Here is a 17,021-nt window from a genome sequence, read left to right on the forward strand (position 1 = left end):
ATACAATACAAGTACGATGCCTCTTTCATAAAACAGGTCTTCAAAGGCTTAAAGGCAACAACAATCATGTCCTCCTCCTCTGAAAGTTATTTTTGGAAAAGCATTACCCATATTCTCTTCACCAAGGCTGGATGAGGTCTGTCCCTTTTCTTCTACTAATTACTCTGCCCTTCAGAAGTGGGTTAGATGGCAGGAAGCGGGGATAAAAGGAAATACAGATCATGTTGATATCATGTTAATATCAACTGAAGACCTAATTAAGCAAGATTTCTTGTCTGCTCATTACCTCCTCATGAATCTCAGCTCAAGAGACCCATTAAATGGGTGAGAACTAGAGTTGCCTTTTGAGTAAATCAAGTAAGAACTGCCCCTCCTGGTATCATTTGAGGCTACGCCAGAGCCTTCTGCCTCAAAATCCTAAACTCAACACAAAGCTTTTGGCCTTTACTTCTTCTGTGGATAACTGGGGTTTCCCTGATTCGCCACCATAACAACAATTATGAAACATTTCTCTGGCTGCAGCCCACTCACCAAGATAAGACTGCCCGTTCTCTTTTGCTAATGACACTCCAAAGATTCAAAGTCAAAGTTGATATGGCTGACACGGTACATCTGGATGGCCCGGAAATGAAGAAACATTTCTGCTTTATACCTTTCTGACCTCGCTTATAACATGAGTCCCCAATACAGAATGCTCCATATGTCTTACTGAGTTTTCAAATGACTCTTTCATATTTTATTTTTACCCCATAATTTCTATCACTCAGACAGAGCTCAATGATCCTAAGAGACAGACTACTTGCTAACCCTTCCCCTCCAGTCTGTAGGCATGTCTTTGTCCACATTTGGGCTCCTCCTCCTTCTCATGCAAAGCAACCCTTAAAGATTAACCCACCAGATCCTCTAGAGATGCCCACACAAGTCTGAATTCTGGAGTAAATATAGCTTAGGTTCAAGTTGAGAGCCAGGACTGCATATTTCTGGTTCTTAAAGGTTTTAAAGAAGATGAAATGCATTTAGCATACTAGGGCAAAAGGATTCACAAAACAGGCGGGGTGATGAAACACTTGTTCTACATAGCCTAAGGGTAAATGACAATGCATATTTAAAATGCAGTGGGGGGAGTAGAAATAAATTGGAACATCCCCAATGTCAACCTTTGGTTTCATGTCCTAGCTCTTACCAGCTGAGTAACCTTCCGCAGGTTATTTAATTTCTTTGAGATCTCAGTTTTCTCATCCTAAAATAAATATAGTATAAATCCCATTCGCATGAGCTCCAACCCCTTTATTTAAGAATTACATGAGGGGCACCTGGGTGGCCTTGATTTCAGCTCAGATCATGATCTGGCGGTTCGTGGGATTGAGCTCCATGTCGGGCTCTGCACTAACGGTGGGAAGCTTGCTTGGGATTCTTTCTCTTCCTCTCTCTCTGCCCTTTCCCCGCTGTCTCTCAAAATAAATGAATAAACTTTAAAAAAAAAAGAATTACAGGGGCACCTGGGTGGCTCAGTAGGTTAAGTATCTGACTTCAGTGCCGGTCATGATCTCACGGTTCATGAGTTTGGTTGAGGCCCGGATGGGGCTGTCTACTGTCAGCACAGAGCCCTCTTTGGATCCTCTGTCCCCCCCTCTCTCTGCTCTGCCCCCGCTCACACACGTGCTCACCCTCTCTCTCTCAAACATAAAATAAAACGTTAAAAAAATAAAATATTATTTTTAAAAAGTAAATAAAAATAAATTAAAAAAAGAATTGAGATAATATTTGTAACTAGTACAGTGCCTGATATAAAGTAAGGAATCGATGAATGTTCGTTCTTCTCTTTCCCCCACCTGCTCAGCTTCTCTCCTTGTCCTTACCCAAGAAATATAAAGACATGTGGATTAGCCAGAGAGGCTGAACCCACAACTTCAGATGCAGCAGAGAAAGTAGCCACCCTCCCCTGGGACAACAAGGTATGGAGCAAGGGTTCTCCTGCAGGCTGCTGGAGAGTACGAGCTTCAGAATGAAATGTAAGGACACCAGGCTCCATGAGGAACTACAACCACAAACCATAGGTCAGTGATCACAAGAGCTTGGTAGGGAGGGGAGTTCGTGGGGTTTTTTTACCCAGATGGAAAGAAACATTAACAAAACTCCCCCCCCCCCCAAAAAATTCAGTTTATATCTGCGCATGTAGTACACCCACTTGCCTTTTTATCTAAAGAAAGCCAGTGTCTTTTACAAAGTGTTAACAAAATAGTAAGAGTATTCAACAGACGGAGGAACATGCAGCATCTTAGCATGGCATTATACAAAACAATGCGAGCTTAAATAAGAGGCACTTTATCTAAGAAGCCAGCATACAATTATCCAACATGAATAGCAGGGAAAAAACATTTTAATGCCATACCTTCCTGACTTGCCGTTTTCCCCAGGGCACCTCAAAAAAAGGGAAGAAATTGGTTTAAATACATAAAGCCAGAAGCTTCCCCCACCCCCTCTGCTCCCAAGTCTCTAGCGAGGGAACAGCAAGGCATTAACTCAGAGGGAAGGCTGCCACCTACTGGGCCATCACTAACATCCCTCAACATTTTCTGTGGGCTTTTCAAGGTCTCCCCGCTTAAAATCCTGATTTGGCCCGAAGCCGCTTAGTTAGTGACAGTGACAAAATCATAACCCAAGACACTACTGCACAGAAACTTAAAAGCTACAACATGAATTAATCATGGGACAACCTCTTGCGAACTTCACAGCAACATTTTTGCTTTAAGCAGCAGAGAGCTTGCGTTTTCAAAGAGGAGGGGGAAAAAAAACCCTTTCTCTCTAAATTTCTGTTGTTGTTTTCTAAGGACAGAGTGCTTTAATAGTCGGTAAGTGCTGCTAATGGCTCCCTGGACAGCCCTAATCTGGCCATTTCCTCCCTGCCTTTTACTCCATAAATCCTTCAGAAGACTAATATATTGGTTCAGTATCCTCAAAAGGACCCCCTTTGATTGGATTGGTTTACATGTTTACAAATAGTTTCTCTACCCCCACCATTTGAAAGAGCCCATTGTTAGAAAATCTTTTATTATTGATGCTCTGAACAACTCCAGGCTTATCATGTATCCCCAAGATCAACCACCAAACACTTCTTTTTCTTTCTTCCTCTCTCTCTCTCTCTCTCTCTCTCTCTCTCTCTCTGTTTTTTGTTTTTGTTGTCATTTTAAGAACACACCACCTGGTACTCAAAACAAGCAGAAAATAAGAGTTTTCTGCCTCTAACCGTTCTAGACCTTAGGACAAATCACTGTGCCTCAAAGTCTCCATTCACAAAGTGGGAAAAAGAAACCTGTTTTAATAATAATAATGGTTACATTTAATAGGTTCACAGCTCACAGCTCTGTCATGATGGAGACTTTCTCCTAGTCTTTGAACCCCGCCCATGAGGTAAGAATCATCACCCTAAAGAAGAGAGTCATTACCAAGGCCAACCATGTAGTAAGTGGAGGAGACAGAATTCACACTCAGAACTTCCAGTCCGTGGGGACTATTCCTGCTCTCTCCTGCTACTGCTCTTGAGCAAGAGAGGGACTCAGAGAACTGAATGCACTCGATGAGGATAAAACTGTATGCAAATTCACGTTCCAGAAAGAACAAAGGCTATCCTTTGAACTGAGAAGTTGGAAAAACTGGCCCCAAACAAATACTTAGTACTCTAAGATGTAGAAATATTTTCCTATGCGACCAGGCAAACAGGATGGATGGATGCATGGATGGATGGACGGACAGACAGGTAGATATATGGACAGATTGATTAAAAAGAGCTCCTCTGGGGGTGCCTGGGTGGCCCAGTCGGTTAAGCATCCAACTTTGGCTCAGGTCATGATCTCATGGTTTGTGAGTTCAAGCCCCGCATCAGGTTCTGTGCTGACAGCTCAGAACCTGGAGCCTGCTTTGGATTCTGTGTCTCCCTCTCTCTCTCCACCCCTCCCCGACTTGCTCGCTCTCTCTCTCTCTCTCTCTCTCTCTCAAAGATAAATAGAAATTACACACACACACACACACACACACACACACACACACACACAAAGAAAGAGCTCTTCTGTTTATGACTTCTGTTGCAGAAAGTTGCCAGTTATTCAAAAGGAACATTATTCTGGTTCTTTTTCATTTCAGGCTTTTACCCCTGCATGTTTGCAGATTGCTTAATTACTTCATTGGGCTTTGGAACTCATACATTACAGATACATGATCATCCAAGTCATTACCTGCATATTTTCCCATTAAGAATAATTATAGCTCTTACCACCACTGCCCATGTACTTATGTCCTGCAGGCCTGGGCACACTGAAGTAATCATCTTTTGAAAATGATCTTGATGGGCGAGTGTTGCGTGCACAATCGGTAATGAGCAAGACGAGGTGGGAAGATTTCCATCTCCTCCATTATTGAGTGGTTCAAAAGTCACATTCTTGTTATTTCATCACAGTGCCATGCAGGACGCTGAGGTGGTTTATGTTCTCCAGAAAAGTGAGTTAGCACTGAATGCGGAGACAAGACCCACGGGATGCGGGATTGTATCTCCCTCTCTATGGATTATCTTTCTGAGCCCGGGCACATCACCCATTTCCTGGCTCAATGTCATTGTCTACAAAATGGGATTTATAAGCTGCTTTAAAAACCTCCGATCATCAAATCTGAGATGGGACAGTCTTATAGATGGCAGCATAGCTTTTTATCCTGATTAAGAGCCCAAGTTCTGGAATAATGGCTCTTCTACTTTATCAACTCTGTAACCTTGGGCATGTTACTTAACCTCCTGGAGCCTCAGTTTCCACATCTGTAAAGAGGAGATAGTCATAGTCCATGCCCCTTAGAGATTCAGCGAGATCCCACTTGTAAAGTACTTCTCCCGGTTCAGGATACAGGTGAAAGTCCAGGGAATGTTGGCTATGACTATTATCATCAGATCTAAACTGGAAGAATCTGGGGACTGTTCAACATAGCTCAGGCAACACATCTAAATTAAAAACAATAATTGCCTGCCAGATAAGAATCCGAAGACATTGTGAAGGGGTCACATGTTATTTTAATCAGTGGATCATGAAGGCATTCAATTTCAAAGGTAGGAGACAGACAAGCTAGCAGATGTTCGAAAAAATGTTAGATTATAACCAAGAAAAAACTGTTTCAATGACTGGTTGGTAAATACTCTATAACCGGTTTCTTCAAGAGTTAATTATTCTTAAGTTTTTAAAAAATCTTTTTGTTTTATTTTCAATACAGCTAAAAAGCATTCACTGTTAAGTTTCTTAGATTTTACATAAGCACTGAAAAGCCTCCATTAAATTGCCTATTACCGCCTAGAAAAGGTTAATATTTTTGTAAATCATTCCACTAGCCCTCACCCATGGTCTGTCTTATTACACTCCCCATTTCCAATAAACAACGTTGCTTGGTATACACTCTCCCTACATATTGCTCTTTGTACTTAGCTGTGTATTAGAAGCAACTTTTTATGCCACTTAATATTCTTTTCATTTTCTTTAACGCAATTTATTTCACCGAGTGTGGTGGTCGGCTGGTTATTTTGGTTTGTCCCCAGCTGGCTGTCAGGAGCAACTATGTAGCCTAAGCCTTCGGATACATTTCTAGAGGTGGGCTGGCTAGATCAGTGAAAATGTACTTTTTTAAAACAGCAAGCATTGTTTGTCAAACTCTCATATTTCTACCTTGATTTGGACACATAGATACACCATCTTTTTGAAGTGTGAACACGGTCCCCCACCACAAACGATGCAGTCGAGTTTCCCACCTCTGGGTAAACTGCAGAGGTCAGCAGCTTACCCGTCGTGCCATGGGTAAGCCTCGCCCTGGGAACACTACCTTTGTGATGACGGTATCTCCCCTGCCGGGGAAATATGCCACGTCCTCATCTCAGCTAGAATTTGGTGCCCCCACTGGAAAAAAAAAAAAATGTGTGTGTTTCTTCTGGGACAGACTGTCTTTGAAGCGGGTCCTGCTGGCACTAGTCGGTGGTGCTGTAAGAAGCAAATGGCCAAGGGTTCTGAGCACGGTGTCTACCTGGGTCCCGGTGGACTAAACATGTCACATGTATAACCTTCTTAGCCGTGCTTCCCATGAGCGGGGGACAGCATAAACTTGAGTGTCCCGGCCAATATGCCCAACTGAATATGACTGTCGAAGTGTCTGGGGCTCTTGGTTTTCCAGGACACGTTTGTGTCACTGATGTGAGCCGGCTGTTGTTTAAAACTGTCTGTTCAGGAACTTCAACCCCTTTTTTTAAAGGGATTTGAAATATAAGCTTCTATGGGCACAGCATATCCCCGGGAGGAGGCGCAAGCAACTGGGGACAAGGTTTGCCTCTGGCCAGGGAAAGGGAAGGGATTGCAACTGGGCGAGAGACATCCTTCACACTGGATCCTTCGCACGGTTTTGCTTTCTTACCGGGTGCGCGTATACAAAAGGGAAATTTTTCAGCCAGAAAGACGAAGCCCAAAAGAGACAAGCATGCATGTAGATGTTTCGCGTTGTCAGCTACCGGATTAGGAAAACATAAGCAAAACAAGGTACTTGAATCATTTCACAAAAAGGGTATATATAGTTGCGTATTTAAGAATGCAAGGTCTGGAGAGGCGCCTGGGTGGCTCAGTCGGTTAAGTGGCCAACTTCGGCTCAGGTCATGATCTCGCGGTCCATGAGTTCGAGCCCTGCGTCGGGCTCTATGCTGACAGCTCAGAGCCTGGAGCCTGTTTCAGATTCTGTGTCTCCCTCTCTCTGACCCTCCCCTGTTCATGCTCTGTCTCTCCCTGTCTCAAAAATAAATAAAACAGTAAAAAAAAATTAAAAAAAAAAAAAAAAAAGAATGCAAGGTCTGGAGCCAGACTGCCTGGGTCCATAACACAGCTCTGTCGCTTACTAGCTCTGTGATCCTAGACAATTACCAACCCCCCCGTACGTCAGTGTCCTCCTCCATAAAATGGGGCTAATTGTACTCCCTACTTCACAGTTACTTGCATTCTGTGAGTAAAAACACAAAAGCCCCCAGAACAGTAACTAGCACACAGCATGTGATCATTGTAGATTAGCTATCATTATTGCTACGGTTGTCGCTATCATTCTTCATTCAAATTTTGCCATGTTATCATTACAACAGCAAAGAGCCCTCCCCATGATTTGTAGGTTTTGAAAAGTAAAGGGCAATTTTACTGCAAGTGTCTAACCGATTTGAAGTTATTTCCAACTATGCAAATAGTCAATGGGAGAGGGAGAGGGGTGCCAAACTTCCCTTTAGTTCGTAGTGGTTCCAGATTTGAGAGCGGGCGCCCACAAGTCTTTGCAAGAGTAGGTGACCCAAATCATCTGGGGAGTTTGGTTTTTGTTTTCTTTGTGCGTCAACGCGATCTTATTTCTCTCTTCTTTTGAGCATGGGTGGGGTGCGGGCGGCGGGGGAAGAGACGGTGGTTGAACAAACGGCAGAAACTCGAGTTTCAGTACCCATTTAACGCGATTGCCCCTTAACTGTGTAGGCGCAAACATTTTTACATTTTAATTCCAGTATAATTAAGAGACAGGGTTATATTAGTTTCAGGTGTACAACAGAGCGATTCAACCATTCTATGCGTTGCTCAGTGCTCATCACGATAAGTGTACTCTTAGGGAAGCACGTTTTGAAATCAGTATTTGCCTAAGGAAACCATTCACGAGATAGGAAGGCGTTAAAGCTTCTTGAAAACATTCTAATCCCACCTACTGTGCATAATGTGCTCAGTCATTGGAAATGTATTGCCGGCAAAGCAGATGATGTGGTGACGGGGACAAGTAGACTCTGCTGTCACACAAGCCTGGATACATTCCTTTGCCCAACATTTTACCGAACGTGATAAACATAGTGCTGTTACTATGCCTGTTTTATGGGTGACCCTTGCTGCCTTATATCAGTGTGGCTCTTCTCAAGCTGCCAGTGTCAGCAGAGTGGGATCTCTCCTCCAGGATTTCAGGGTCAGGCCATCCCAAACTCAAGTCAACATATTTAATTAATGAGAGTACAGCAGATGCTAGTTTTAAGGATTCTATCCTGAGGTCTTAGCCGATTCACTGCTATGCCTCACACACAATAAGCATTTGCTGAATGAAGCCCCAAATTGAACATGAGGGTGTAACATAGCATTGCCCCCATGAAGACAAGGCTACCTAGGGGCGCCTGGGTGGCTCAGTCGGTTAGGCCTCTGACTTCGGCTCCGGTCACGATCTCGTGGTTCGTGGGTTTGAGCCCCGCATCGGGCTCTCTGCTGACGGCTGGGAAGCTGGAGCCTGCTCCGGATCCTGTGTCTCAGTCTCTCTCTGCCCCTGTCCGCCTTCTCAAAAATAAGCATTTTTTAAAAATTGAAAGGAAAAAAAAAAAAAAAAAGACAGGACTATCTCAAGTGCTCTGGATCCACCAAATGTTCAGGCATAAAAAGGCTGTGTTGTTTGGTCCAGGGTTGCTCAGTCCACTGCTAAAGGTGATTCAAACAGGGTTAAGGGTAGGAATTGGGTCCAAACAAGCAAGTCTAGTTAGAAAACATTTTCGTTGCATGCACACGGGTTGTGTTAAGCTTGGAATTCTGATTCCCAGCACGACCGATGATAATACCTTTAAAAATAAACTGAAAATTGGCTTGTTTAATTGTGCCAAGTGATTCAAAATCCAAGAAGTGTCAAAAAGTGGGCCCCAGGAGGAATGATCTGATAGACAGCCTAAAAACAGACTGAAAGTAACATAACGTTGTACGGGAACTGTACTTCCATAAAAACTGAACGTCGAAACAGAGACAAACGTCTATCCTACTCTCTTCTGCTGCAGCATCCGTTTTGCCCCATCATTACAGCAGGAAGCAATGAGCAAAGATTGTTCCGTACGCCACAGGGCTCAGTGTTCCTCCTGCGGATTAGACACTTTCTTTGAACAGGGATGTAACTGCACAGCATAATTTTAAAGAAAGATCACCCATAATGTTACATACCTTTTGAGTAAAAATTGAGTGAATTATATTTAAACCTCCTAAATTAGAGTTTGTCAAGACACCAGACCCAGACATTTCAAGAGCAATGTGGTAGTGAAACACCAAGATACTTGATGGGTACAGATTAACTGACAGGATCATGTGCTTGTCTTGTCCGCGGCCCCAAACTATATGGCATTCCCATTGTTATGTTTCCCCCATCTACCGGGAAGAGGTGGGTTCCTGGGATGCAAACAGTCTTGATGATATTAAGGTTGAGATGGCCCTTTGGGGTTTGTAGGCATTTTAATTATAGTGCATTTGTTTTATAATTTTAACTGAGGTTACTGGATAAACATTTGTAACGCATCCTCATTATTAGGCTAAGGAAAGAAATCTATTTCTGCCAACAGAGAGCATATAAATCTTCACTACCTCTTTGGTCCCCACTAGTTTACATTTAGAACATCACACCTTTTCTGAAAAGCTGTTGGAGACATATGCTCTCGTTATTGTCCTTCAGTGATTTATCACTTAACTCTGAAACAGGCAATATATCCAACTTACCCCCTAACTGGTGTCCTATTCCAATTATCATTAATTAGGTCAAAATATGTTACTTTTACACAAAGCATGATTTTTAAAATCTTATGCTTTGAACCACCAGTGGATATTTGTACATTTCTTTAGCTAATATTTATTGAAAACCCATTATGTGCCCAACACTGTTAGTGGTATTTTTTAAATTTTTTTTAATGTTTATTTTTGAGAGAGAGAGACAGACAGACAGACAGAGACAGAGCGCAAGCAGAGAAGGGGCAGAGAAAGAGGGAGACACAGAATCCGAAGCAGGCTCCAGGCTCTGAGCTGTCAGCACAGACCCTGATGCGGGGCTCAAGCTCACGAAACGCGAGATCATGACCTGAGCCCAAGTTGGATGCTTAACCGACTGAGCCACAAAGGTGCCCCACCAGTGGTATTTTTTAAGCTTCCCAAATAGATCTCAAACTTTTCATATGAAAAATTTATTCTCAGAGAGAGAGAGAAAGAGAATTTGTGAGAAAAGCCCCAGTGTCAGAAGGTAAATATATGATTGTGGCTTTTTATACCAGCTCTGTCAATGATCCGCGTGTGACCCACAAGTCATGTATCTCTCTGTGCCTCTGTTTCTTCACCTGCAACAGAGTAGTAGTAATTTTTTCTTGACCTGATTCAGCTGTTAGGAGAAAGAGCTAATAAAAATTGTTGTGAAGTACCATGAATATTGAAAAGTGCATCATCATCATGATTAATAATAACGTATAAAGCTCAAATATTGAAATGACTCTCTGGCATCATTCCAAATCAAGAAATATAAGCTCTGGCCTTGCATAGTAATGAAGAGAAACAGTGTGAGATACTCTTATTGTACCGGTTCAAATGAACACAGTGATGAATATCTTTAATTACAGTGTATTCTGTAACAGTGTGTGTGTGCATGCCTGTGCACGCATGAGTGTGTGTGTGTGTGTGTGTGTGTGTGTGTGTTAAACTAAATGTATTGCAGTCCTCTCAATAATACATCCAGGGTTCAAACAGAACCATTCCAAAACTAGGCAGACATTTGTATATCTGTACCTAACCTTAGAATGGGATGCTCATTTTGATAGAGGACGCAAGCAGCTAGCGGTCCTCTGTTAAAGAAAGTTGGCTCTGATTTCATAGATCTCAAAATCTGTCATCCTCACGTTAGCTGACTATCTGGCACCTAATGAGAAAAACAAATTGCTTTTACTTTCCACAAAATACATTTGCATTTAGAACTTTTTTTTTTGACTCGTAAAAGGTTTATAAAGCATCCACTCAAACCCTTCTACCTGCATTTTTCACCTAAAAGGGTCTTTATGAAATCTTACGGTAAATTTAATAACCCTCTTCAATAAACATGAGCTTTTATGAGTATGACATATCTAAATAGACTCAATGGTCTGGGAATAAAATCTGCATCAGTAATATTTTCAGTGCTGTAATATCTTCCATATTAAGCCATGTACCGAGTCGACTCCTCCATAAGAAAAAAAAAAAAATTAGTCTCCAAGTTTAAGAAAGCAACTGGTCACTGAACACTTGGGTGACTCATTAAGTTCAATGTGAAATGTCCTGATGTGTACAATATCGAGCTTCCTAATATTCGAACATTAGCATCTTTCATTTCTTCCATTTTCGGCAAATGCACATTATAGAAATAACTTTAGAAACGGCCTTCAGTAATCATTCATACTGAGTTTTTCAGGAAAGGGGCCTTCACATGAAACGCTTGGGGATTTCAGCCGCCTCCGCGGGGAACTTCTGCTTGGGTGAGCTGCTGACGTGAGCCCTATTGCCGCGGTATCTCATGGCTCCTTTCACCAGGTAAGCTACCAAATTAGGCATGAGGCTGGGACCCTCATTTCTCCTATTACTGGTGTGGATCAGTAAGGAAGACAGGAAAACGCTAGTGACTTTTTTATAGCTGCTATATAACACGAGAATGAAATGTCAGAGCCCTGGAAACTGCATCTCTCTTAGTCCTATCAAAGCTCGTCCAGCTACTGCTGATACTGAGACTTGCCCCTCGCCTTCAACGTTGCCTTGTCAGCAGGTAGCAATTTAAAATTCAGCAATGCAGAGCAGTCCAAAGAGTCAAGGCATCCTGATTGGGATTCAGTAGTTACTGAACATCTCTACATGCGCTAAGGGCTTGGGCAAACCTTCAGGGCATCCCACCTTCACCGTCTTAAGGTAGCACACTTCCCACAATTAGACATACTCTTGGGAAGTTGGATGTAAATTGTTTCCTCGATAATTAATTCATACTTATAACACACCAAGGGATTGCGGTCTAAAATATGATGAACGCTTTCACACAACTTGTTTTCGAATTCTTAAATCATGTCTTTTTTCAATCAAGATTTACATATTTAAATTAAGCTTCGCTTAAAAGCAGAATAGACAGAGCTCGATGAAACCGAAACAAAACCACGGATTCTCGTTTTAGTCCTTATTTCTAGCTCCTCTTGCCCTCTCATAATTTCTTTTAAAGTTTACTTATTTATTTTGAGAGAGACAGAGACAGTATGCGTCGGGGAGGAGCAGAGAGAGGGGGGCAGAAAGAGAGAATCACAAGCAGCCTCGACGCCGGCAGCACGGAGCCTGAGGCAGGGCTCAAATTCAGGAAACCATGAGATCCACGACTGAGCCAAAACCAAGAGTTGGATGCTTAACCCACTGAGCCACCCAGGTGCCCTCTCGTGGTTTTTTTCAAGCAGACTTTCTAGCCTGAAGCAAATGGAGAAAATATGTCCAACAGTCAAAAAAGCTGTTTCCTCTGCTTTTTGAGTTCAAACGTCCTTTTTTCAAATCATTAGATGATAAGAAGCAGAATGATTGGAGTGGAAGAGCGAGGGGTCAACGAAAGACCACAGGAGGAAACGATTCAACTGTGCTTTTCGCCTTCATACCACAGTTATCCTTATCCTGGACTCCACAACTCTGGACACGAGCACTCGGAAACCAAGAGGGACCTTCTCCTTTCCTGCTTACTTCTTCCATCAATCACCTCAGGCTAGAAGCAGCAGAATTGCCTGGCCTGCATGCCCCTCCTGCTCAAGTTCCCAGTCCTCACCTCTTCCCTGGCTCTTGTCCGCCATTTTGGTGACCCTGGAGGCAAAAGCGACTTGTGAATTTTGTAGGACGCTTAGACAAAGCCGAGTTAGGCAATCTCAGAAGACACACCCAGGCCTCACCTTGAAATCTTCCTCGCCCCCAGCCTCTTCTCCGCAGACAGGTGAAAACAAATAAAGGAAGCCTCCTTCAAAAAACAGAGTCGGGAATCCCTGAAGGGGGCGCTCTCACACACATGGCACTCCTTGCAGCAGGCATAACCAGTAGAAAGAAGATACGAATTATCTTGACAAGGGAGGACATTTTTTCACCTAGAAATTTCATCTCATGCTTTTAAGAAAAAGAAGGAAGACCCCTCCCTGCCCCAGCAACAATGGGCTCACCACAGCTTGTGGCCAATGAGAAACTGCCCCAACTTCAAGCTCTTGTTCTTAGCCAATGAACTGTTCTTCAAAGCAACCCTCCGCAGTTTCCTCCTCTCCTCCATCAGAGCAAGCCCCTCTCCTTTGTTCTCAGGGCCTGCCTATGGATCACCGTAGTTTCCTTGCCCCAAATTGCCTTTCCTCTGTTATTTCCCGAATAAACTCATTTTGCTAGTAAAATACCTGGCTATTGTATTTTTAAGGTTGATAACAGCAGCAACCAAGTGACAGTTGGTCCAAAGGCTGACAAAGAAAACAGAAATAAGTGAAAAAGGCCTCCCGTTAATCAAAAAAATTAATCAACCGAATAGATCATTGTTTTAAAACTTGTTTGTAAGGCCTTCAGCCGTGCCTGCCACCCACAGAGCACTGGAGGGTATCTGCTGGGATCCTTGCCAGCCTGGACTGGGAACCCAATCTTAGTGCCAGAGAGCTCCCAATGACCATAAAGACTCTTCCTAAGGCCTGCATAGCTGTACCTGCTAAATGTTCAATTCCCAAGAATCAGCGAAGCCTACTGCTCCAAATTGCTGCATTTTAAAACTACCAAATAAAATGAATGGGGTGATGATACAGAGAAAAGGAAACATTTAAGGATAATGAGCACAGAGCACAGAGCTTCATCCTACGCAGGGGGGAGAAAGGTCAGTAAATGTAGCACACAAATAATAGTCCTTGCAAATCATCTCCTAATTAATCCTCATCCAGCCAAAATGTACTAGTTTAACCTTTTCATTCTGGGTTTCTCACAATATTTACAAACCACTGCCTCTCAACAGGAATGGAAAACACATCCATTCTGGAAGCTTCGGGACTGAGCGTGCCCCTAAATGTGCTCCAACAGGACAGGGGGAAAGGCGCCTGGCACTGCCCCTCCTCCTGCTGAGAACAGTGGAGTCCGATCACGCCATCAGAAGCCACAATCCAATCACTTAGGACTGTTGTCTCCATTTTCCGTGCCAGAGTTCCATGTGCTTCGTGGCAAAGCATTTTGGGTTTTGTTTTGTTTTCAAATCACAGAAATATAATTGATCCTTCTAAAACAATGGAGCTGGCCTCAATAAAAGTAAAAAAAATAAAATAAAATAAAACACAGGTCTCCCTTAAATCCTCCCCAAGAGTATAATTGGTGATTAATTAGAAAACTTCGCCAAAAGGCATTTTAATCCATAAGGTAAGTCCACAGCATGGGGATGCTGAGAATACAGAACATTCCAGAAGGTGCAGGGGCAGAATTTCCCAAGCAGTTTTTCCAAATACATAATTTCTCAAGAGAAGCATATTGGTAAGCAACTTATAGCTTTGAAAACCTCAATTTGGAAATGCTGCGAGGCACCTACTTAATACCCTCCTTTGAAACCCCTGTAGTGCTGAACTGGCCCCACTATGAACCAAAATTGAGGAAAATAAAGCGGTAGCCTCAGCTTTTACATCACACCCCCATCATTCCAGGGCCACTCCAGCCAGCACACAGCCCTTACCCACAGGGTCTGTCGCCTCCAAACACTGTCACCTGAAGAATCAGAGAGCCATGGAAGATCAGAGTGTGGGGGTGGAGGGGTAGGGAGAGGAGGGGCTCAGACCCCAGCCCGATGATCATCACTGCGGCATTGACCGGAAGAATTATAGCAAATAACATTTATTAAATGCTTACTGTATGCCAGGCATTTTTAAGTTCATTATACTTTTCATCACTGATGATGAAACCCCTCTGCGACAACCCCTCAAGGTCAGTGCCATTGCCATACCAGTAATATAGACGAGGAAGCTGAGGCCCAGAAAGATTCGATTAATTCACCCGAGGTCACACAGAGTTCGTAAAATATGAGTTTGTTGCAAAGAAGCAGGCGGCATTGAATACTTTGAAGAAGGTAGAGGAGATCGCCTGGGGCTGCAGAAGGGAAAGGGGGATCCTACCCTGCGAGCAGGAAGTATGGTTTTCCAATCCTGGCCAGTAACTAGGGTTTGCACATTCACCAGACTGCCTTCTGTCCAGGGTTACAGCATGCCGGGGCTGCCTCCATCTTCCCTCGACATCGCCCTTTCTCGAATGGTGGGTGACGATTACAGGTGTTACGCAGGGCGTCCTGCTGCTACAGATTTATTTAAATTTAATTCCACAAATATTTACTGAGCTTTTAGGCAAGGTGCTGCACCCGAGACCACAGGCGACAGACCATTTGTTCCTGCCCGGCCAGAGTTTAAAATAGAAGGAAAAATGAACGGCTCCCACATCCCGGACACTTGTCCCGGTGGGACCCTGAACTTGACCCATGTGTGGCAAACTGGCTTCTAACTGCACTTCCCACACACCTTCGCCTGAAGAGGAGGGAAGGGCTACGTTGCGACAGACCTTGGCACTGGAGAAGCCATGAAGATTGACAGAGAGCTGGCAAGAAGCCTGGGGCAGGAATTAAAAAGGGTCCCAATCACCAAGGTGCCTGTTGCTGGAGCTGAAGGCTTCCTTGCGTGGGCTCGGCTTTCTAGGCTGCGCGAGGGGCTGGGACTCAGATGTCAACTTTCTGGTCACGCAACAATGAAAATGAGGGGGGATAAAAACCACCTCCATACTGAGCGCCTTTTACAACAGCACAAGGCTGCGGCCATGCTTTGGAGGATTAGGCCCTGTCACAGCAAATTGCTGCTGGGAAAATACCGCCATCCGTTACCGGATAAGCTCCCACCAGCGAAGTAACCCAAGAGGGCCCCGAATCCTCACTTTAGGGAGGCTAATTTGAGAGGAGGAAGAGACACGAGGTTATCAGCTGTCCTTGGGGAACAAATCAGAGCCTCAGAGCTGGGATTGGAGAATGGTTCTGATTTGCAGAGGTCTCTGCCTCCTGTGGTCAGGTTCTCAAAACGCAGAACCCCGAGAGAAAGAACTAAGTAGGTTACTCATCTCTGGTCAAGACTCTAGCCTAGAACAAACCAGGGGCCGGGCATAGAGGCAGCACCTACCAAGTTGCCTTCAGGGTAGGGTCAGGTCACACACAGGCCAGAGGAGATTCCATGACACCTGGCAGGAGACAAGCGACCGGTGCAAAACCGGGAGCACGCAGGGCTTCCCAGGATTGTGTGACGCAAAAGCCTTAATCTGTTTTGATGGAGAGGTTGAATGATAGAAGTGTCAGTCCCTAATACGCCTGCCTGGAAACCAGCGATGGGGCCCTCGGTCCTCTGTGAACCACCGAGGGCTTCCTCTGATGAAGGTAAGCTCACGCCTCCACATGGGGGTGGAGGGGCCCCAGCATGTGGCCCCCGACAGTGGAAGGAAGGTGACAGCCTCTCCTAGTACCTGAGATGACAAGGCAGAGCCAGGAAGGAGTACCCCAAAAAGGGTCTCCGATTTTTAAAAAGTCTGCCCAGTCCCTTGGAATAAAGAAATACGAGCGAGACCTGGATGCCACAGATAAACCGTGTCTTCAGCAGTACCACAGGGAAAGCCATCTGGTCTTTGCCACCGGTTCCTGGCAGACGGTTTCTAAAACCTTTGGAATCTCTGGGGTCGTAAGAGCTTCTTTTGTATGCTGGAGATTGAGTTCGTCCCCAACGACGGGGGATGGAAACGATCATGCCCACTTAACGACACCTCTGTAAAAAACCCTAAACCGTGGGAGCTTCCGGGTTGGCGAGCACTTGGAGGCGCTGGGATGGTCCCGCGCCCAGAGAGGGCTCAGAAGCTCCGCACCCCTTCCCGTATAACCTCGCCCTACACATCTCTTCCATCTGGATGTTCCACACTTGTATCTTTGGCAGTCAAGCCGTAGCAGCAAGTAAAGCGCTTTCCTAAGTTCTGTGAACTGTTGCAGCAAAGGATCAAACCCAAAGAGGGAGTCGTGAGAAGCCCCCGATGTATGGCCAATCGGAAGTACAGGGGGCAACCGGGACCAGGCTGATCAACTCCAGGCAGTTAGCACCAGAACTGAGTCAAATTGTAGGACACCCCCGCTGGTGTCCGCAGAGGACTGGAGGGCCGCTTGGCGTGGAA

The 17,021-nt window shown here is 44.4% G+C and overlaps 1 non-coding gene across 1 annotated transcript; it reads right to left on the reverse strand.

The window, feature by feature from the left end:
* Window positions 1-5,725: 5,725 nt before the first annotated feature.
* LOC125912028 (U1 spliceosomal RNA) lies at window positions 5,726-5,887 on the reverse strand. The gene has a single exon (XR_007454594.1). It is a non-coding gene; the product is annotated as a U1 spliceosomal RNA (small nuclear RNA).
* Window positions 5,888-17,021: the final 11,134 nt, after the last annotated feature.

Source organism: Panthera uncia (assembly GCF_023721935.1).
Source record: "Panthera uncia isolate 11264 chromosome C1 unlocalized genomic scaffold, Puncia_PCG_1.0 HiC_scaffold_3, whole genome shotgun sequence".
In the NCBI taxonomy this organism is placed as follows: Eukaryota; Metazoa; Chordata; class Mammalia; order Carnivora; family Felidae; genus Panthera; species Panthera uncia.